This window comes from Misgurnus anguillicaudatus, chromosome 13 (genome assembly GCF_027580225.2).
Source record: "Misgurnus anguillicaudatus chromosome 13, ASM2758022v2, whole genome shotgun sequence".
Lineage (NCBI taxonomy): Eukaryota > Metazoa > Chordata > Actinopteri > Cypriniformes > Cobitidae > Misgurnus > Misgurnus anguillicaudatus.
The window spans coordinates 10,290,118-10,314,112 of NC_073349.2; the positions used below are offsets into that span (position 1 = coordinate 10,290,118).

Genomic DNA, 23,995 nt, shown 5'->3' on the forward strand with positions numbered 1-23,995 from the left:
TCAAAATTTGTGTTCACTCGGAATTAAACCTATGGCCTTCCCAGACAGCATACGACTCCTAAAGTTGACAAGACTGAAGTTTTACAGGCATATGGCCTTCACTGTGAATTACACAACAGCTTCCAGATTTAATTCTGCTTTGTATGAGTCAACTGTTCACTTCTGTTAAATATTAAGTGATGTTCTGTGCATGTTTTTGCTGGATCTCATAAAAAAATCCAGTTATATAATCTTAAAATGATAGTCTCTTACATTTTTGAAAGGTGCTATGCATCTACACTGTCAGAAAAAGTGGTCAAAAAGTGGTGCCTAGCTGTCAGGGTACATTCACACGGGGCGTAAGCGTTAACGCTTCCCATTCACTTTCAACGGGTGACGTCATGCGTTGCCGAACTGAATTGTGGGTCCGTCGGCACCGCTTCACTGCCGTTGCTCGTGGCAGAAGTTGAACATTTCTCAACTTTTCAAGCGGCAACGCGTGCGTCAGCCAATCAGATCACCTTGTGCAAATAACCTAGACAGAGCCAGCCAATTACGTTTATGGAAGACCTGTGCATGTATTGCGGCCACTGTGATTGACTGTTGGCCACACTTCGGACAAGCCTTCTGTCAAGCGTTAACGCTTACGCCCCATGTGAATGTACTGTCACTGGGGCAGCCCCTTTTCAAAAGTACACATTTGCAGTTATAGAATTCACATTAGTACATCAGAGGTACATTTTGGTACCAAAGGATCATATTAGTACCTCAAAGGAATACATATATGTATCTAAATGGTACACAGGGTTTCCCGCAGCACTTTGCAGTTCGAGCAGCCCGCCTAAGCTGGAAAACCCTACCGCCTTAACTAGGTCGTAAAAAAAATAAATTTTGCTGCACAAAAGGCCGTCTAGCGCATCTCGGAGAATAGCGCAGACGCGCTTCACACTGCGAGTGGGCACGCGCGCCGTCACTGTCTAGATGACAACTAGCCAGTTGATAAAACCTCTCAGAGAATAGTGTGGACGCGCTTCACACTGCATGCACGCTCGAAATGAGAGCCGTGGTCCCTGTCTGGAGGATAGCCAGTTGATAAAATACGTGTCCGTGAGAACTGTAAGTGGACTTATCTTTTGGGTTTATTTAAGCCTGTTATTGTATTAGTCTATAGTTCTTGCAAATTTAAAGTAAGTTAGCTGGTGATTTTGTTGTTTGAGCAATCTGCTAGCTAGGTTTTACTTGCCTGTTGATTAGATATAATTGTTGAGCGCTCTTGCTCACGTTATTTAAGTGCATTATTTACATGCTACAGTAGTTACACTCCTTTAAGAGAATGTAATTAATAGTGGGAAATAATCAGTTTTTACAATCTTTGCGCTATCTATCATCATTTGCCAGACGTTCTACAACATCTGCTTCAGTTTGTGTTTATTAACCCTTTAGTTTCACTTCATCATGCAGCTAAGGTATCTGTTAAAAACATTTAATGAATTAATAATCTAGTATGTGTTCATTTGATGTCAAGATTTTTATTTATTTGAGTGTTTTTAATAAAAATATTTTAATTTTCATCATGACGCGTATGTCCCGCCCCTTTGATTGCCATGTCCCCCGCATATTTTTAGCTTTTTGAACCATAAACCACATTGTACATATTGTATTATACCAAATACACAAAATAAGGTTGTTTTTGTAGCAATGAGACAGCAGTAAGATTAAATGGATTATATTAAATAGTAATTCATTTTACAGCTCTATACTATATACTGTATCTGCTAAGAAAACACTACAAAACACTAAAAGACACACAATAAATGAGCCTCCGTTAAGTCTCCTGAGCTCTAAAAAAAAGGAAGAAAAGTGATCTTAGAAGTTGGAACAGAGAAAAATGAGGCACAAACACTGCAAGTATCTGTATAGGTATATAACTTCTTGCTATCATTAACTCATTTTTTATTCATTTTCTATTAACTCATTTTCAGTTCATTTGTATCTCAAAGGCTTAAAAGTTTGAGGTTTACATTCACAGTTGTAGATTTTACTTCCTTTCTCTCACTTCCATTTTCTTATGAACTCGCTTTTCATTATGCAGAATGCAATGTTCCTATTCTTAGAAAACTTCATGTTCAATTTAGTATCAGACTTTTTTTCAGGCCCTCACAGTTAGACAACATTACGACAGATCCAATGTCTCCAGGTCTTCATTGGACTTTCAATATTTCATTACAAAGACATATTGGTTCACACCAACCAATCAATGCTGCCCTAATTAAATCATATTAATCAAAATGGGTATACGTTCAGAGACAACAGTAACATAGTGTTTACTGTAGTAACAACCAAAAGTGTTTGTGTGTGTGTGTGTTACAATTTTTTATTTTAATAATATATTAGAAAAGGATGAAACTAACATGAACTAAGCTAAATAAATGCTGTAGAAGTATTGTTCATTGTTAGTTCATGTTAGCTAATGCATTAACTGATTGTAAAGTGTTACTGATATTTTGTATCCCTACAGAAACAAAAACCTGTTGACATCTGAGTCTTTATATAGGTTTAGACTACCTAAAACCTCCCCAAAAAAATTTTGTGACATGTTTTATTATATTGGTGAGGATACTCTCATATTATGGCACTTCACAGCTCAAAAGCTTGATTTCGTGCACACTAAGTTTTCTATGTCTCATTCTGTCAGTCACATGGAAACCTCATGACCCACACAATTACCCTTTCACACAGATTTCACAAAATTTGCATCAACCGAAATGAAGTGCAACCCTAATCGACCTAACTGATTAACCAGAATGGTTTAAATTAATCTGTATTAGTCCGGGCTTATCTTCCCCAGTCTTGTGATATAGTTTCAACGGTAAAGCTAAATTGTCAGCCTGTTGAGAGAAAAATGGCAGGATAGAGGGCCAATAAAGAGGAAGAGAGATAAGGGAAGAGAGGAAAGAGTGAGCGCAATGAAGTGTGAAATGAGCGAGAGTAGACAGACTTGACAAGGTGGCTTAAAGCCATGACAGGATGAAGAAAGAAGAGCGAGAGCTTGAATCTCTCAAGATTAAATATTCAATGGTGCTTCTTGGCATGATAAAGAAGACTTGTGGTCGAAGCATTAGCATATGTCACACACAATATGTATATTAATGTATGGTTGAGTTTTTTCACATTGTTTATTAGATATGACTCTCTTTACATTACGTGTTATTTTATGAATTTTTGAGTAAAGGCAAAGTGACCTGTAAGTCTTTATTGTTCAGTTATGTTAAACATTTAAAAGAGTTTCTGTAGTTAAAGAAAAACTGACTTCTTTTTTTTTTACACTTTTTACAGCACAAGTCAGTCACTATATTTAAAAGGGGTGCTGTTAGGGCGCAACATGCAGCTTTTGTCACTTAAACAACCTCCCATTTGATTGCTGTCTGGGTTTATTTAGCAATAATGACCGTCTGTCTGCTTATTATCCCCTACGTACCAAAACTTTCAAAGAATCTGAGAATAAACAGACATATGAAGGTGTTTGGTGACCCACTCTTTGCTCTCAAGACATTGCGTAACTTGTAGCAAGCTTTCTATCTCTCTGCCAGACAAGTGGCTGTGTACTGAAATATACACGTGCAAAGACAGGCACATACTATATGCAGGAATGCATGTACATTATATAGTGACCGACTCAACAGATGACGATCCAATGGAACATGTAAGAAAACGGATAGGAAGCACTCAATAACCCTGAGCTAGACATGCATGTGTGTGTGTGCGCGCGCGTGTGTGTTCATAAGGAACTGAGACTCAAAGAGGCAATAAAAGAAGCACTGGAGAACTTTGTAGGCCTGCAAACCTGTGGTAAGCATGAAATATTTCAGCAAACATTGAACAGACCAGCTGTGTGAACTTATGTAAGTGTGCGTGTAGGGGGGGTGGCATAACGCCAAGTCCTGTCTGATGTTCACTTCTTAAGCCGATCTGCTAATGGCAACCACACTGTCCTACAGACTGAGTGCTGGAGCAACCTGCAGAGAGACAGTATTGAATTCATATTCTCTCTGGAAAAGAAATGGCTCCAGTTAGATTTAAAAATAAGCTTTTTAAAGTCATTTAATTCATCAAAATCAGTCTTAAAAATGAGGTTCTTATGCTGCGTACACACTAGGGATGTTCATATTGACTGGTTAACCGAAGGTAAGAATCTATGACCGAATTTATGACCGATTAATGTAATCAGCTTAAAGAAAAAATATTTGCACGTACGCCGGTGCATGTCGACACATGCCTACAGACATTTCGGCACTTTTCTATCCTAAATTTGTGAATGGCCTGTAAATGACATGAATTTAGGGCTGTGCAAAAATATCAATACCACTAACTATCGTGATACGTTTTTTCCCACGATAGTGTATGGATATTTCAATCTCTACTATCGATATTTAAAAAAAAAACGTAATAATCCCTCTGTGTGCGTCAAACAACCTCCTCCGCCGCTGCTGTAGTTGTTGCTGTCCAGTTGTCTGTCATATACGGCTAATGTCTCAGAAGTTAATGGTAGTGAAAAAATGGCAGAAAATTAAAAAACACCTGCAGCTTTCGTGTGGACGCATTTTGGCTTTAAAAAAAAAAGGGGAAAAATCAGCTCTATTTTTTTAAATTTTTGATTAAAAAAAAAGAAAAAGCATTGCAATGTATCGCAACATGCAACGTATTGTATCGTATCGTGATACATTGTATCACGGCACGCATATGTGTGCACTACCCGTTCTCACCAAGATGCGTACAAATGACACGCAGTGTGATTATCGTGCAATAGATACGCCAAATTCCGATTTTGCGTGCATATGATACGCCAGTCCTTCCCATTCACTTATATGGCGAATCGTTTCGTGTCATTTTATTTATTGTTTTCTCATTTGTTTTCTGTTTTTTAAACCATTTTCGCTTGGGTTTAGGGTTAGATTTCAAATTTGTTTAAGCAGGTTATTTAATATACAGGTTTCTCTATGTTTTTGTCTATATTTAAGCCATGGTCGCTTGGAGTTGGGGTTAGACTGGGAATTTGGGTTAGGATGTCATTTTCTATATCACAAAAAGTTGTTCTAACCCTAAACCCAAGCGACAATGGTAAAAAAAGAGAAAACAAATGAGAAAACATTAAATAAAACGACACGAAACGATTCGCCATATAAGTGAATGGGAAGGACTGGCGTATTATATGCACGCAAAATCGGAATTTGGCGTATCTATTGCACGATAATCACACTGCGTGTCATTTGTACGCTTTTTGGTGAGAATGGGTTGGTGTGCAATATGACGCGGTCCGTCTCAGTGGCGTGTGCGTCCGGACAGACTCAGTACTAAACCATGATCATAAACATCTCTCTTTTTGCACAAACAGAGAAAGAAAACGCAAAACCTTCTGAAATGTGTCCTGCTTTAGAAATGGTCACTGTAGTAGATGAAAAAGAAACAATCTGCCCTCTTTGGATATTAAACCTCTGGACTGATCACGTCTTCTTTGATAATGTATGAATCCTGGTTCTGTTGTTGATCTGTTGCTGCCATTTGCATGTTCAAATGAAATGAAATGTTTCTATTGTTTTTACCGGGTCACCGACAACCGTCAACTGTGTTTTTACTCAATGACAATTTAATATTAAAATCTTATCAGTTAACAGTTCATGTTCGGTTAACAAGCTGCGGTTGACGGGAAAACTAACTGAAATGAACATCCCTAACCAAACGTGTTCCTCGTTGAGTTGAATATTTTCAAGTTGCGTGAAAACCTGTTTGAGACCAATAGCACATTTTCGCGTCATTCGCATCGCCTCATGCGAGTTCGCGTCCATTCACGTCTTTGCATTGTCTTTGTATGTAATCTACTCGTGCAATACGTTGAATTCGCATTTGGTGTGTACGCCCCATTTCACTCTTAAAAAATAAAGGTGCTTCACAATGCCTTATAGGGTATTAACACCAAACATAAATTCAACAATTTGTGTTTAAATTTAAATTCGCCTGACCCAACAGTAAATCCAGCGAGTAATATTGAGCAAGGAACATGTTGCGAGGAATGCCTTTTTGAGAATCTTTAACATCCAAAGAACCTTTCTGTTTCATAAAAGATACTTTGTAGTAAAAAGGGTTCTTTAGATTTTAAAAAGGTATAGAAATTATTTTTTTTATAACTTTTGACTGAAAGGTTCTTTGTGGAACCAAAGATGATTCATCTATATGGAATCACAGTGAAGAACCTTTTAAGCAAATTTATTTTTAACTATGATGTTATTTTAGGACCTTTTACAATATGCACTGGTGCTTTAAAAAAACCTTTAACTAACAGTGGGTTGTAAAGAGCTTATAAAGTTACACCTAGAAGTTTAAGGAACCAAAATATCCAAAAGAGCACAAACACCCATTTTCCACTATGCCCTGCTTTAAAACAAACACTTTTGTATGTTGCACTACAGTCGATGTTTAAGGCTTAGATGACACCAGATGACATCATTTTATTTCGGGCAGACTGGAAAAGTGCAGTAGCTGAAATAGCTGTGCAGCATGATAAAAATAAGAACAAGGTTTATATTGACTGTGTATGTGGTGAAACAGACAGCCTATAATTGGAGTGTTTATAATATGCTGACAGAGTGTTTTATCCATAATATTTGAGTTTTTCCAAAGGCATTCGTTCCCGCGGCTTGAAATCGCCTTGGTTTGCTACATCACACGCACATAGCCAATCACATCATCACATTTAAACTCGCATGTGCTGAACTCACGTGCAGTGTGTAATAGGTTAATCTGCTAACATCTAAAAACAATAAGTGCTGCAAACATCTAGTTTACGTATCTATTGTGAAACCTGACTTGGCAGTTATATGTCTGAAAATACTGAAATAAGCATCAATTTACGAGTATGAACAGGTACTAATTCACATATTCTACTGAGTAGAGGCGGCGACTCATTTGCATATTCATAGATCTGCTTATACTAAATTAGGCAATTACATTCAAGCAGTTTTACAGCATGTAGAAATTACTGTCACAGGAAAAACTCAAAGATGCTCACAGATGAGATCAGAGGCGTCATGCCCATTGAAACTGAGGGGGCAGCTGCCCCCTCGGATTCTTGAGCCAAATGGATTTTGCAAGCAACCTCAAAAATAAAAAAGCGTCCATTAATCTTTTAATCTGTTTAAAATGCCCAAATTGTCCATTTTTTGCTGCATCCGTGTCACTTTTCAGAGTTTTGATAGTGTTTTGACCGTGTACATTACTTTATTCTGGCGGCAGGCTTCAGTCGGCGCAGCCGCAGACGTCATCGTCTGCGCGCGCTCACGAGCTTAGCTGTTGCTGCTGGCTGCATTTGGCTATCTTAGGAATTAAAACGTGTAAGGCACGCTCACAACATTTCCAAATCCCCAGTACGGTAATGTGTAGTTAACCTCCTCTGTGTAGAAATTGTATGGTTTAAAATGTGACCGTCTCGACCTTATATTAGTAGCAGGGGCGGCGTTTGCGTATGGCAGGGTATGGCAGTTGCCATACCCTAGCATTCAGACAAAACACCAGAAATCAACAGGCTATAATGATGCTCATTAAAGATAATTTAAAATATTTTCAGTAGAACATATCTAAACATTGGTACATCACTAATAAGGATCATTTACACGTGTGTTTGTTCGACTTCATGCTATAACACTGGAACCGACAAGTGGATGACATCAACGTGCCGCGAAAGCGGTTTGAAATCAAACTCTTCCGATGATTCCTCGACTCACCCTCGCGGTACTTTGACGTCATCAGCCTGTCGTTCTTGCAGCGCAGCTTGAAGTCGAACACAATCTATAGTGGGTTTCGTGCTGCAGGAGGTCTCATGATGACCGCTGCTTTTATAATCTTTATTTTCGCAAGTAAAATCCTTTTTTTAAACAAACTCATGGTTCTCCCCCACACTCGCGCTTTGCATGTTGCATATTCCAGAAGTAATATGATTTGCTCTGTGGATAAATGTTCTCTTCCACTGGGAATTGTTGCGCGCATTTTTAATATGTCCACTTGTGGAATAAAACTGCACGATGACAAAAGGTAAGACTTGTTTTTGCATTTAGGTCTGTTATACTAAGAGTTTTATTTAGTGTTTTAGTTGGATATGTGTGCTCTATCACATCATTTAAAAGTCTTTATTGTGTGTTTAGTGGTTTTGGCGGTTGTCGTGACAAGATTTGTGAAGGGATGTCATAGTATGTTTTGTTTTGATATTATCTTGTTTTAGGTTATGTGTTGCTGGAGTTGTAATTAGTTAAGAATTATTTGAAAAGCATTTTAAATAACCATGATTTCTATTGTTCTATTGTTGTTGTTTTTCATTTGCATTGCTTCCATTGTTGTCAGTAAGTGTACATCCGTGCAATCGAAGTATGATTTTGTACAGGTTGGTGGAGTATGTACACATATGTGGTTATAGATTCGTTATTTGAGAATGGCCTTCTTGTACGAATAATTTTTGCCAGTTGTTGTGCAAAATGCATTAATGACAGAATTAAACAAGACATTAAACAAAACGTAAATAGAACACATGCCGTTATTCAGATGTAAATATGATGCCAATATGTCATTAATCCGATTGAATAGTATTTGATATGAAAGTTAGTCAACACTTTTATTTTGGAGGTTTTTGCACTATGGCAAGGGTGTTTAGAATGTTAGAAATGTAAGTGCCATGGAAAAGACTGAAAGCTCTATAATATAATTTGTTTGATGTATGTGTATGCAAAAATTTCTGTGAGCTTTGCACACTGTGCCCCCTTAAAAAAAATGGTGCATGACGCCCCTGGATGAGATTTAAGTGATAAAGTTAAAATCTACTACAGGGAGACTTTAAGCAAGATGTATTTAAGGTATATTGAAACAAGGGCATATGTTTGACTTTGACGTTGGTGGGGACATAAATAATATAGGTCTGCATTTTTATAAAAGTTAATTGTTGTTTACTTGACATAAACAATATTTTAAAAAGTATTTTCTGTTTTTGTGCCGAGGGCGTGGCAATCAAAGGGGCGGGGCGTATGTGTCATGATGAAAATGTAAATATTTTTATTTAAAACACTCGAATAAAACTTAATTTTGAAAAAACTATGATAAAAAATGAACACATACTAGATTATTAATGAATTAAATGTTTTTACCTCTAACGGGAATATCTGCGTGATGAAGTGAAACTAAAGGGTAAATAAACACAAACTAAAGCAGATGTTGTAGAACGTCTGGCGAACGATGAAAGATAGCGCAAAAATTGTAAAAACTGATTATTTCCCACTATTAATGGCATAATCTTAAAGGAGTGTAACTACTGTAGCATGAAAATAATACACATAAATAATGTGAGCAAGAGCGCTCAACAATTATATCTAATCAACAGGCACGTGAAACCTAGCTAGCTAGTTGAGCAAGCTAGTTGAGCAAGCTAGTAGGTTGCTCAAACAACAAAATCACCAGCTAACTTACTTTATAATTGCAAGAACTATAGACTAATACAATAGCAGGCTTAAATAATCCCAAAACATAAGTCCACTTACAGTTCTCACGGACACGCGTTTAATCAACTGGCTATCCTCCAGACATGACGGAACACGTCTTATCTTATTTCAGCCTTGTGGTGCGCGTGCGTGCTCGCGGTGTGAAGCGCGTCTGTGCTATTCTCTGAGATGTTTTATCAACTGGCTAGTTATCCTCCAGACAGTGACGGTCCGGACCACGTCTTTCTCATTTCGGCCGCGTTTCGCGCGTCTCCGCTCGCGGTGTGATGTGCGTAGTACGCGCTATTTTCCGAGATGCACTTGACGGAATGTGATCGTGCAAATACAAATTAGCCACCTTGTGAAATACGTACGAATTGTCATGAGATATAGTTGATATAAATATAGATGAATTGTTCGGTTGAAATTATTGCTAAGGGTAATTCATATTGTGTTCCCTGTATATTGGTAGGAACATGTACCCAATCCAATGCCCTTGTATTGAAAATTTGAACTGAATTTTTTTACAGAAATTAAGTGTAAATGTATTATCTGTAAGATAAAAATCCTACTGTTAAAATAACGTTTTCAAAAGAGTTTCAGTCGTTCATCCACTCGAAACAGGGTGAACGAACGGCACTTTCACATTCGCTTTGCAGCCCTCTATCGGCCAAAACCGAACTAAAGAAGTATCCAACCGTCGGGTCGCGGTCCTGTAGTTCGAGTGAAAACTACAAAAACTTGCTTTACGGCAGACCTACAATCCAATCAGGGCCAGCTATGCTGCAGTATTTACGACAGTGGTAATGGACAATTACGCTTCTAACCTGTAGGGGGAGCAAAGAGCAAAAACTCTTTAGTGTTGCTTTAAGTTAAAATTAAAAAAAACATCCAAACTGCAGCTCTTGTTGAATTCATTCATTTCAACGTAATAATCTGGGGACGGCCCAATATGATGTCATCAAGATAGATGAGATCAAAATATGACTAGAAAGCGCAATAAATAAAAAATAAAAAAGAGGCAGACAAACACTTTCCGGAAACACGGCTTTCACACTCACACATAGCCACTGCGGTTGAGCAAACAGTATTACAGGGGTGAAGAGCTCTTGAATACAGAGCTCCAGCTACCTGCTGTGCCCTTCAATCCCAAAACAAGCCTATAGAGCAGGAACAAGAAGAGACGAGATCTTTTCCCCCTACACACTTTGTGTACACAACAAAGCCCAATAACAGTCCAATTTCCTAAAACCCAAAACACTGTGTTCCACTTCAGAAGCGAAAATCCTGGATCAAGCCCGATCTGTTCTGCCTGGGCGACTCCAAGATTTGGCAGCAAGCATTGCCGCCCTGTTCGTAAAATGAGGTAATCGAGGACTTTGTAGCTTACTTTGTATTATTCGCATAAATGATTAGATCTTCGTGGATCCATGTTTTATTGCGTGTTATATATAATAAAGATATGTCTTGGAACATTAAGCTGCCCTAGATCCGCTTGCAAAGTTGCATTATAAGCATTGTCAACACTTCCTTTCGTTTCAAAGAGTCTGAGACTTTCATTTTTTGTAACTGTATTTTATAATGCCAGAAATAATGAATCTGTCGTCCCAACTGCTGCCGTCTTATTTCATGAACTGCTGCATAATAATTCTTCCTTAAAGCTATTTTCTCTGCATTAACTAGCGCACAGTTGACCTTTGCAGCAGCGTTGAACAACATAACTACATCACAGAACAGCAGCTATGACAGCCGGTTGGGCTGATTCACACAAAATGTGGCAAAAATTAGCACACAACAAGGATAAATAATGTATAAATCATGTAAAAATTTAAGAGGTTCACATTTAAAAGGCCCGTTTCCATACCAGAATAACAACGAGAGCATTGTGTTTTAAATAAAGAAACAAGTTTATGTTTCAATACCCTTGGGTAACATTTTTAGCACAACCTCAGGAAGAGTGTTACAGTAAGTACACGTCACTAGGGGAATAAACTTCAATTAGGTTCTTGTGTGTTTTGGGTTGTGTGTGGCAAGTTAAGATCTACTCTGTCTTGGATGAGATCATATGAATCCAAAAGCAAGAGTTCAAGAGACTTCCGGATTGAGAAGAGGAAGACGTTGGAGTGGTTGGATGAAAAAATAAACTTTATGTAAAACACTCATGCATTTCCACACGTCGCTGTCATTATCTCTTCATCTTTAGATCTGTAGCGTCTGTGATCTTTCTCTTTGCTGCTTCCCTGTGTCAGTCCGTACTCTGTACACTTTTCAATCTTCTCCTCAAATGACCTTCAAGGTCCAGATGCATCAGTGTAATCGAGCCTTCCCTCTTAAAATATTCACCATGTTTTTGCTGTTTCTCTTTGTGTGTTATGGTACACAACTATACTTTGATCACTTGCAGCTATGAAACACTCAGCTGGAGAAGATGGCTTCGCTGTTGAATTATACATGACTCTTCTCTACTGAAATCTTACACATATGCATTTTTGCTCATGTACTTTTTTAAATCTACACTGTATAAACAAGTATGTAATGTAAGTTCATTCACTTTTTCTCACGTCAATGCAAACACAGTGATGTTGCACAAATATCTGATTTTAACTTTTAGAATAAACTCGCTCAACTATAGGGCTGCACAATATTGCACATTATACGATTTTTTTTTCCGGCGATGTGAGAAATATTGGATGACATCACCAGGTGAGTTGAAAAGCTGTTTGAGAGGAATTCACTTCTGCCTTGCATTTCTGGTATAGTGACCAGATCATGTTAATAAAACCTTTGAAACCGTATTAATTGTTACCACCATGTCTTTCAAGACGTTAAAGGAATATTCAATTTTCTTAAAAGAAAAATCCAGATAATTTACTCACCACCATGTCATCCAAAATGTTGATGTCTTTCTTTGTTCAGTCGAGAAGAAATTATGTTTTTTGAGGAAAACATTGCAGGATTTTTCTCATTTTAATGGACTTTAAAAGAGCCCAACATTTAATACTTAACTCAACACTTAACAGTTTTTTTCAACAGAGTTTCAAAGGACTATAAACGATCCCAAACATGGCATAAAGGTCTTATCTAGCGAAACGATTGTCATTTTTGACAAGAAAAATAAAAAATATGCTCTTTTAAACCACAACTTCTCGTCTTGGTCCGATCCACCAGCGTGACCTAACGCAAATGCGTAGTGACGTAGAGAGGTCACGTGTTACATTTATGAAACGCACATTTGCGGAGCATTGTAAACAATAAACTGACACAAAGACATTAATTAGTATCATTCCACATACAACAACGTCGGAACGTTCCTCTTTCTCAACACTTGTAAACACTGGGGCGGAGTTTCGCGTTCGTCCTCTGTGACCTCTTGACGTCATGACGTATTGCGTGGGTTCACGCTATCGCATCACGACCGGATTTAGACGAGAAGTTGTGGTTTAAAAGTGGATATTTTTAATTTTTCTTGTCAAAAATGACAATCGTTTCGCTAGATAAGACCCTTATGCCTTGTTTGGGATCGTTTATAGTCCTTTGAAACTCCGTTTTAAAAAAACTGTTAAGTGTTGAGTTAAGTATTAAATGTTGGGCTCTATTAAAGTTCATTAAAATGAGAAAAATCCTGGAATGTTTTCCTCAAAAAACATAATTTCTTCTCGACTGAACAAAGAAAGACATCAACATTTTGGATGACATGGTGGTGAGTAAATTATCTGGATTTTTCTTTTAAGAAAATGGAATATTCCTTTAAATGTTACTGAATTTGTCACTTCTATTTGCCATTTTAAACCATTCTTATATAGTGTAACACAGGCAAAGTCATCTGAAAGTTTTCCTTTCAAAGATAAAATGCTCTGCATGTTCTATGACTACTGCAATATATTGAAACACATTGATATGCTGATATATCGTGCACTGTAAAAAAGATTTGTTGGTTCAACTTAAAAAGTAAGTTACCTGCACTGTAAAATAAATGAAGTATGAAATTAAAATAACTTTGTTTTGCAAGTCAATTCAACCTACTATTTTAAGTTTTTACCTGCGATAAGTTGACATAAATTAAAGCGCACCTATCTTCCAATTCACGATTTTACATTTCCTTTGGTGTGTAAGTATGTATTAGTACATGTTAACGATATGCAAAGTAACAAATCCCAAAGTTAACATTGACGCGAGTTATCGTTTCCAAAGTAAGTCTCTTTTCTTGGACTACAACAAACACATGGATTGTAGGCAACAGTTTACTTCCTGAGCCTGTTGACGTGGACAAGATCGACATTATCATAATTCCTCCCGCTTCGGACTAAGCCTGCAAGTTACTTTTGTAAGCATTGCATTTTGAGCGAATCTTTCAAACATGGTAAGGAGCGTCACATTTCAGAGGTATTCAGACGAATCACAACATACAGATTAGCTGGCCAATCAGGGACACAGCGCTTTTCAAATCAATGAGCTTTGTACAAAATCAATGCGTTTCAGGAAGACAGGAATAACTGGAGCTACAAAAATGTACGGTATGTGGAAAATAATGTGTTTCTTGAACCATAAACCACACAAACACATTGTATTACACCAAATACACAAAATAGCATTGTTTTAGCAATGAAACAGTTGCCCTTTAAATACAAATAAAAACAAGCAATTTTTTAAGTTAAAGTATCATAAAAATAAATGTTGATTTGACAAAAATGTAAACATTTTTTGGTTGCTATAAAATTTAAGTTAATTTCACTAGTATTAGTTATTGTGTATTTGACACAATTATTTTGTGGTAACTGTTAACTTATATTTTTTAAATTAACTCAAAATTTTAAGGCAACCAGGTAACTTACTTTTTAAGTTGAACCAACAAATCTTTTTTTAAAGTGTGAAGCCTCTTAACCTTTAGTTTATATATTATACACAGTGATGTGAATGTAATGTAGAACAGAAGGTTTTTTTACATTTTAGAATGATCATTTCATTTATATTACATTAACAATTTATTTTTTATCAAAACTCTACATTTTGGCAAATCTCCTGAAAGTATGATGAAGAAAATTGGCTTACATAGCATACATTTTACTATTATAATTTAAACTAAGATGCAGCAGTTTCTGTGTGAATCTAGCATCTATAGAGTGTTTATGAGGGGGCACAGTTTCTCAAAAATGTGTGTGTTGTGTGATAATGTCAAAGGTCTTTTACCAGTAAATGTGTTTGTGTGAGCAATTAGACACAGTGCCCCATTTACAACCGCAGAAGAATTCAGAGCAAGCGCTAACTGACATGAATAGAAAGTGTGCTGACAAAACCAAAAAACAAATGTAGGACACAGAGACAGAATATTAAAAACCACACTGAAAAGTAACGATGAAAAAAAACGACACCAAATCAGGAGAAAAATGCTCAATAAACAGCCAAGTTTAAAGATTATACAAATCCTTCATTTTTAGGCTGTCAATATGCCACATGACGTTTTGCAACAGTGAGTGGGTCAAAGGTCACACGTAAGATTTGTGCATGACTTTGATACAACCACAGCCCATAGCCTCAGGAAAGCCTTCAAGGTTAGCAAAACAAACTGTTATGTGGAATAAAGACACAAATATCAGAATCTCTGATATAACATTCCTGTCTCTTCGACTTTGTTCACACAGGCTTAAATACGCTTTGTTTTTTAATCCAACTTTGTGACTGACACGACTGATATACTGGTGACACACACATACAGATTTGAGGATGGATTAATACAATACAATAACTTTAGCTTCTTGTCTGAACAAAGCCTGACTTAACTGTTTTGCTTCCACAAAGTCTACATTACAACTCTATATGGATAAATAAAAGCTCTGGATGAACTCATCTAAGGTTTATTTTCCTGTGCAATCTCACATTTTTTGGAGTATACATTAACTTATTCATTCATTTAACCAATAATCTATTAACATATCATGTGTCTTGGACTGGACTTGGAGTGCAAGGTTTTATGCTGTGAACAGCAAGCCAAACAAGTCCAGGTGTTTTCCATTACCTACATTTAGATTTATACTTAGGCATTTGGCACTTTAACCCAAAACAACTTACAGTGTTTTACAAGGTATACATTATTTTGTGTTCCCTGGATTCGAACCCATGACCCTTTTCGCTGCTAATGCACTGCTCTACCACAGGGCTATAAAGGAGCACTTTACTGCAAGATTATATGAAGGGTTCAGATGTAAAACCCTCTAGGTGGTCTGACATGTTTTCTTGTAAATAACCATTTTTATTCAGGCTCTTTTGTTTAGGTTCAGTAATTTCTCTGTATGAAAAGTTATTAGTCAGTAATTGAAATGATTTCTTTTCACAAAAGTCACTTTAGTCATTTCATTGGTATTTAAAGAATGTTGCTGTAAAACCAAAATCAAGTACATGCAAGATGTTTTGCAAAAAACTCCACTTCTGAAGAAAATCCACTTGGATTGTAAAAAATTTAGTTGGATAGTAAACAGTTGCAAAATCAATAAAGATGCAACTAGAAACATTTCAAATGATAAAAGTCAAAATTTTAAATGTGAAAATGAAGAAACTGAACCACATATAAGGGGGCGCTGTGATGCATGTGGCTGCCACATTCATGTTGTATTCAGGTCAACAGTTTAAATGCGATGATCCACAGTCGTTTCACATTCGTCTTTGTGCACTTTGAGGACTTTGCTTATGCTTTGGCGTTTAAACATACCGTACAAACCGTTTTTTTTTTTTTTTTTGCTGAATGATCAAAGGCTGGTATTAAGCGAATTTGAAGCGAAAGTATTATAAGCATATAATACGTGCAGAGAGCACTTGGTTAATATCATCTCATTTTTGAGGGCGGTAGCATTTAGCGGCTTTTGCATCAGAGCCCTTTGTATTAAACTGCATCACAAATGTATCCACTTTAGTCCATCCATTTCCATTCTTTATTTTAAGAACTGAATAGAAATAAACTCACCCCCTCACACCGAATGTTCGGCAACTGAAATTATTCAGCCGAAAATAGCAAAAAACTAATTTTCGGTGTTCGGCGGAACAGATGAAAAGGCTGAATAAATTTTACAGAACAATGAGGTCTTTGATGACACTATCAAATTAACCAGCGGAGAGTGAGAGATGCGCAAATGCAGTGTGGTTGCTTTAAAATTTTAAGGTAATTCAACTAGTATTAGTTGACAAAATATTTTAACCATAGGTGTGATTGGCAAAGGACAAAAAAGCAGGAAAATATACGGCACACCTACCATGACGTGGAGACATACATATGCACACATGCACGCACGCACGCGCACGCACACACACACACACACACACACACACACATTTATATAAAATGAAATACAGTTGAAATATAATTTGGGCTCAAAGTTGATCGATCTGAGTGGCAAATCGTCAATGCGTGGGCAAGTGCCACCCTGACCATTATGTAGCCTTGCCACTGCATCAGACTGAACAAAATCATTTTGTGCATTTAAAAGTAAATACATCAATGTGGGGCATTTTGAGAGTAAAAATAAGTGACTACATCTATGAGGATGTTTATGTTCTTCTAAACAAATGTATGCCCTTTTAGTAAAATCTTTGGTTGCATATGGTAATAATAAGGCACAAAAGCCACATACACAATTAGATAAATGGGATTCTCTATTGGTCAAAACATGTTTAATGTTTAAAGAAAAATTAGTTGGGGCATTTAATACAGATTAATAATTGATTACAACATTTGTTACTTAATTCAAATGTTATGACTTTCTGGAAAGGCAGTCAAGTGCCTTTGCATAGTTCTTTTGGCACAGTCGAGCTACGCGTTTCACACAAACACGCGCACACACACACAGGCAAACCAGATCCATGAATGTGTGTGTTTGTCATTATATTATTCTGTAATCACAAGCATTACTGCCAGATTCACAAACCATTAAGAGGAGCAAGCGTATGCGTGTGTTCGTCAGGATGACGTTGGATCTGATTCGCGTAACTTATATGCGTGCGTTAACGTAAGTGATTACAGAATAATAATGCAAGCAAACGTTTTGACACAAACGCAACTTTATATTGATATTGCGAGACAGCATTTCACCTCAACGAGAAATCTGATATTTACATTACTGGCATAGCCTGATTTGAAACAGACAGTTTTGTCAAAGCAGCAAACACCTGGCGGGTTCTCTTAATTTTCTTACTACTAAAATGCTGTTTGCCTCTGCCTATTCCTTCTATCCATCCCCAGCGCCACTGATTTAGGTCCTTTACCAATTATGATGTCTTATCTAGGCTTCATAAACTTACTCTTTATCCTGCTGACAACGTTACTGTTACGACTTCACCGCGGCCGCGCGGCATCTGTAGCTGGACCTCAGCCGCACCTCAAAGACCCCTCCCCATTCTACTTCTGATTGGCTAGTTTGTTAGTTTGGTTGAGAGTGAAAGATGTGTTTCTCTCATACTATTTGTTGGCAAACGCATGCTTTTTTTTAGTTCGCAGCCAACAACACACGCCGGAGATCTGACTGCAAGCTCTTTGGTGAGCTCTGCTTTGAAAGAAGTTCCATCATGACAAATAAATAGACTAATGCGTAGTGATATGCGGTTATTTATAACGGTGCCTTGCAACCCCCCACCCACACGCACACACAAAAAATTGGATTTGCATGATTCACGAAAGCCTCATTTTCAGGTCGGAAAAGCCGGAATTCCGGATTTATCCGGAAGAATCACACCCCTGTTTAACACAATTATTTTGTGTTAAATGTTAATTTATATTTTATTACCTTAAATTGAATTAACTCAAAATTTTAAGGCAACAAGGTAACTTACTTTTTAAGTTGAACCAACAAATCTTTTTTAAAATGTGAAGCCTCTTAACCTTTATGCTGGGTACACACCAGAAGATTTTTTACATCTTATAAGATTTTAAAAATGTGATGGACCACAAACTTGAGGATAAAAAATCCTAGATTTATCCGTTTTGCTCCTATAGTGTGTGGTGTGCCATTATGTGTTAAAGACAGCACACCACACACAAACAGATTTTTAACCAGAGTCTCGACTGTGAACACAGGAAATCCCACAAAATCTCGCAAGACTTCAAAACAAGCATGGCGGACGATATGCAGGAAGACATTTCAATGATAGTGCTTGGAATAATTTTTACAAGACACGTTGTATAAACATTCGTGCTGTTGCCACAAATCAACAAGCTGATTCTCCATCTCTACTGTCCACATCAACTTCACTTTGGCCGTTTCTCAATCCGAAGGCTGTAGCCTGCTGAGGTCGCATATGCAGGCTGCATACGTCATGAAACCTGGTTTATTCAAGTTAACTGAGCATTACATTCACAAGTCATAAGTTTATTAAAACAATATACGATGAACAACGAATAATAGCCAATTTTATATATTCTGAAATAAGACAGTCTTGATGACGTATATACAGCCTGGAAATGCGACCTACGGATTGAGAAGCGGCCTTTGTGCTGCACCATGACTGCTTCCGTCTTCCCGCTTTCTGATTGGATATTGTTTCGTTCACGTGATAATCTCAAGAGCGTGCGCGCGTTTGTCCTCGGGGTTCCCCCCACACATCAGGATTCAACATGTTGAATATTTACGATTCGCGATCGACGCGGCTCCGACGTTCTTCCGAGCAGGTTCGAACACTCCTAACACACCTCACATGAAGGGACAATCTGATAAGATAATCTGTGAAACCTTCGCGATACTCGGGACATAGCTAAGATTGTCGTAAGGGGGGAAATCGGCCCAAAATCAGCCCGATTATCTTTTGGTGTGTACCCGGCTTTAGTTTATATATTATACACAGTGATGTGCATGTAATGTAGAACAGAAGTTTATTTTTTACATTTTATAATGAGAATTTTATTGATATTACATTAACAATTAATTTTTTATCATGATAAGTGCAGAACACCGAATAAACTCGCCCTCACACCGAATGTTCAGCAACTGAAATGATTTAGCCGAAAATAGCAAAAAATTTTGTTCGGCCGAACAAGTGAAAAGGATGAATAAATTTTACTGAACAATGAGGTCCTTGATGACACAATCAAATTAACCAGAGGAGAGTGAGAGATGCGCAAATGCAGCAAACATACAGCACTACAAGTTTCATTTTTAATTTAAAATCAAGATATCCTGAACACCATGCAACCAGGGTTTCCCACAGAAAATTTGTTAGTTAAGTTGGGTTGGATGGGGCCGGGGGCGTGGCAAGCAAAAGGGCGGGGCGTACACATCATGATGAAAATTAAAATATTTGTATTATGTAGTTAAGGCGGTAGAGTTTCCCAGCTTAGGCAGGCCGCCCGAACTGCAAAGTGCTGCAAGAAACCCTGCATGCAGCGTATGATAAAGACACGGCGGCGGCGATGGGTATTTGTCTGCTGAATGCATAAGCACAAAGAACGAGTGACTCTTCATCTCATGTCATAGAACGCTGAAGAGCGTCAGCAGTACGTAATAAAAACTTCATAAAACCGTTGGCTTCGGCCAAGAATTTTCCTTTTTGATGCATCCCTAGTGTTATCAGTCTGAGTAATTACAATAAAGAAAAAATTTGAGATTCATAAAACTAAGTTTACCGCTCTTGGCCCAAACAACCACTCGACTGATCTCAAACATCTGCTTGTTTAAAAAGTGCCTGCCGTCTTCTTGTATAATCATTGTAAAATCGTTGGCTGTCACAGACAATCACATATGCAATTGTTCCATTCCACTGGCACTGGCCGGAGCTTTAGCCCTGGGTGCAATGGTCACTTCCCCTCTGTCCAAAAACTTCCTCTCTCAAGAGTGCTGAGAGGGGCACAGCAGGAAAACAGAAAAAATTGTGCACAAAAGGAAAGATGAGGAAGAAGAACAAATGAAATAGAGGAAGAATTTTAAGCAAGAGCTAACCAATCCGTCCCTAACGAATCCCCCTTGCCTCCTGTCACAACCGTGGGAATTTACTGACCAAATGTAAGCAATCAGTGTAAACATCAGCCAGGCCATTGCTGGCTAACCACTGTCAGAGCCCCAAAACCAACAGGCCCTCCAGAACACCATGCCAAGGTAAAGACACGAACACCAGCTGTCAAACTGACGCTGTTACGGCCACAACTCAACACACACTTATCAAAGAACGTTTGTTAGCTAACCCTAATCTTTAGCGAGCACATTTGTGCATTCATTAGAAGCTGAAATCTTTAGTCGACAGCTAATTTAGATGATGGTGTAGTTTAGCGGTGGCAATGTATTCCTACTTACTTCCTCTTTTAGCAGAAACAAAGTGATTAAGAAGTTTTGTCAGCTCAGCAAGACGTGTTACAGTAGCTAGCTGGGTCTGTAGCAATCTTTAACACAAGATGCAATACGACATGCAGCACTTTTGCAGCTCTGCTTTTATGGTCAGTGTTTCCCATACATTGATTTATTTGTGGTGGCCCACCACAGAATCAACACTGGCCCCCACAAATAGAATTTTCATGATTCCAATTTACATTTTTATTTCACTATTTAAAGGTAGGGTAACAGATTTGATCCTGAAACATTTTTTGTTATGCTGGTTAAAAGTCTCCTTACATCCTGATAGCAATCACTGTGTTAAGTTGTTTAAATGTAATTGTAGAAATTTATGTTTTCTGTGAAAGGCGTAGGACCAAAAAATGTTCAACAAATCATAGATTTCGGTCCGAACGGATGTTTCCATTTTTGTCCCTCATACGTAAGCATAATTTGAATGCCAACCGCGCAGCGAGTCCACGCAGACACCATACATCATCGGCGCGTTCACGTGCGCTCACCTCCTGCCTGTAAACAGTGAGAACAACAAACTTTTCTGCTAAATTGACAACCTACACAGGAGGCACAAAACTAAAGGCATCTTTTATAACAACAACAGCAAAAACTGCCTGGATCAGCAAGAGCAAAAACCGAAATGAACATCGGTAACTTTACTGCTTTACCACGAGATGAAACAGCTGCAGGAGCTGCAAAGGGTCTGAAAGAGTCGTTGCACTGTTTATTTTGGTAAGGTAGGTACGCGATATGTTTGTATTGAGATGGATTCAGATATTCTACTTTGATGAAACATTGTGTTGCTTATGAAATTTGTGTTCGTTTACGGATTAGCGTAACGATATAGTTACTACGTCTACACAACCGAACGTGTGCTTAAACTAATTCTGATGTAAACCAGTTGTTTGGTTATTTTGGAAGTGTTATTCGTCTTTGTACTAATGAGACATGAGATGTGACCGTCTGATCTGTGCGTGTTCATGTGTTTTGAAAGAGGCGTGACTTTGGATGGCGATTTGACTTGAGGGTGGGATCGGGATTTCATTGCTAGGCGGCTACCGTTAGCATTTTTCAAAATGTGTTACCCTACCTTTAAAACAGCTTAATTCGGCTTAAAATATAATTTGATATATAATACAGATCAAATACAGATACAGATCAAAGAGTAGAAGTGAAACATATTTCAGGTGCCAACACTAGATCAAACGCAAACACGACAAATGTGTGTTGTCATTGCTATTTAATGTCTTTGTATTAGTCTTTCTCATCAATCTAAACTGTAAGCTTACACATAAAAAAGCTACAGTATTTTTTCATAATGCGCATTAAGTAGCACCAGTGTTTCCCACAGGATTTTGAGAGACTGTGGTGGTGATGACGTCACCCGCTAATTTGCATATATGTGACGTCATCACCACCACAGTCTCTCAAAATCCTGTGGGAAACACTGGTGCTACTTAATGCGCATTATGAAAAAAATACTGTAGCTTTTTTATGTGTAAGCTTACAGTTTAGATTGATGAGAAAGACTAATACAAAGACATTAAATAGCAATGACAACACACATTTGGGTGAAATAGAAGAGCGTAGTCTGGTTCACAAGCAAATGACTCATATGAATCAATTCTTTTCAAAGAATCAGTAAAAAAAGATTCATAAAAGCATCATGCAGCAACAGGTGCCTTTGTTTAAAGAAGCAAAAATGTGTTTTTATTTGTATACCATTTTGGTTACCAAATAATTAAAAAAAATCTATTTACAATTTATTTTGCAACTATTCTAATTAAATTGTGAACTGTTACAAAATAGCTTTGTTTTTTCTGCACCTCATGATGACTGTATTATTGCTGACATGAGCCTGTTATTTCAATAAATAAACTGCAGGACAAACAATATGTGTTGTATGTAACAAGTGAGAATCATAAGCGTTATGTTTAGATTGTGATTTTGGACTGTGTTTAGGTGACGTCACGACCTCACACAGCTATCATCACTAGGTTTCCTCTGTTTTGACACACGAGAGTGTCTGACGAGGTAACAGGGTGTAACCCCGACCCACCTTTCTCTCAGAAACACCGGAGTCAGTCAATCAGTCTATGACAGTGAACTAAAAATAACAACACCCACGTGCGTGTAAAAAAGTGACAGTTGCGATTTACGCTCACGCGATCCGAAGCAAGGCACGCACACTAAAGCAAAGCACGCAAATAATAACAAATAACACTCATAAAACAAAACACTCAAACTGAATCAAACCACTCAAACAAATAAATAAACAATAATGCAAAGCACAATAAATACATTAAAAATAAAAATATAGCACACGCAAACCGCCTTATAAATAGGAGAAAGTTGAAAGCCTGCAACTGAACGTCATTACGGCGCACGCTACTTTATAGCTTTCAGTGTAAAGTTACAGCAGCTGAGAGAGAAAATAGGGCATGTGTGAGAGAACAGCCTACCTCAAACACAGCTGCAGGGTAAGCAGGTGGCAGTTTGTGCCCCTCTGTCCTGCGCAGGAGACCCCAAACAGCGAGCCACTCCTGACGTGGAGGGGGTCAAGTGTCACGCGCTTTCTCTTCTTCACTGATCTTTCTGTCTGTACTGTGCGCGCTGGTTACCGCATGCTGTGGCTGTGAAGTTTGTCAAACTTTCAAGTGACCGTCCACGCGCATGTGAGGGCGAGAGAGGCTGGACGGAAAGTTTTAAACAGAGGCGAGTGAGAAAAGGGGCAAGTTTGAATTAAAGCGGTCTCTCTCTCTCTCTCTCTCTCTCTCTCTCTCTCTCTCTCTCTCTCTCTCTCTCTCTCTCTCTCTCTCTCTCTCTCTCTCTTTCTCTCGGTGTGTCTGTCTACCTCTCTCTCGTATTCTGTGCCAGTTGCAGTAAACTGGCTCGAGACAGCATGAGCCATCTGTTTAAACACGCCTGCCTCTTTTACTTTACTCCCAGTCTCAGTCAAACGCCGAGCAACCGGTGGGGGGGGGGTGCTAAGAAAAGAGAGGCTGTACTGACCGCTGGTACCCAATCTGAAGTTGAACACAGAGACACAGACGGAGCTTGCTGACTGAAAGCGTGAAAGGAGAAAGCTTGGCTTCAGTTTGCGGTATTCATGGTTAATCTTTTGGCCGCTGCTTTGATAGTGTGCGTATTAGCCAGAAGTTTCAGAAACAGCTTTAACCGCATGCACTTAAAGCACACATGAAATCAAAA

The 23,995-nt window shown here is 38.1% G+C and overlaps 1 protein-coding gene across 4 annotated transcripts in view; it reads right to left on the minus strand.

Moving 5' to 3' along the window:
* sulf2b (sulfatase 2b) overlaps window positions 1-23,609 on the minus strand; it is a 226,799-nt gene extending 203,190 nt beyond the window's left edge. For 2 of the 4 annotated variants that reach the window (XM_055187941.2, XM_055187946.2), the window contains exon 1: window positions 23,248-23,607. The gene's annotated coding sequence lies outside the window, so the exon portion shown is untranslated. Of the gene's footprint in view, window positions 1-23,247 lie in introns of all 4 variants that reach the window. The other 2 variants (XM_055187945.2, XM_073874995.1) reach the window with 2 other exon arrangements.
* Between the last annotated feature and the right edge of the window lie 386 nt (window positions 23,610-23,995).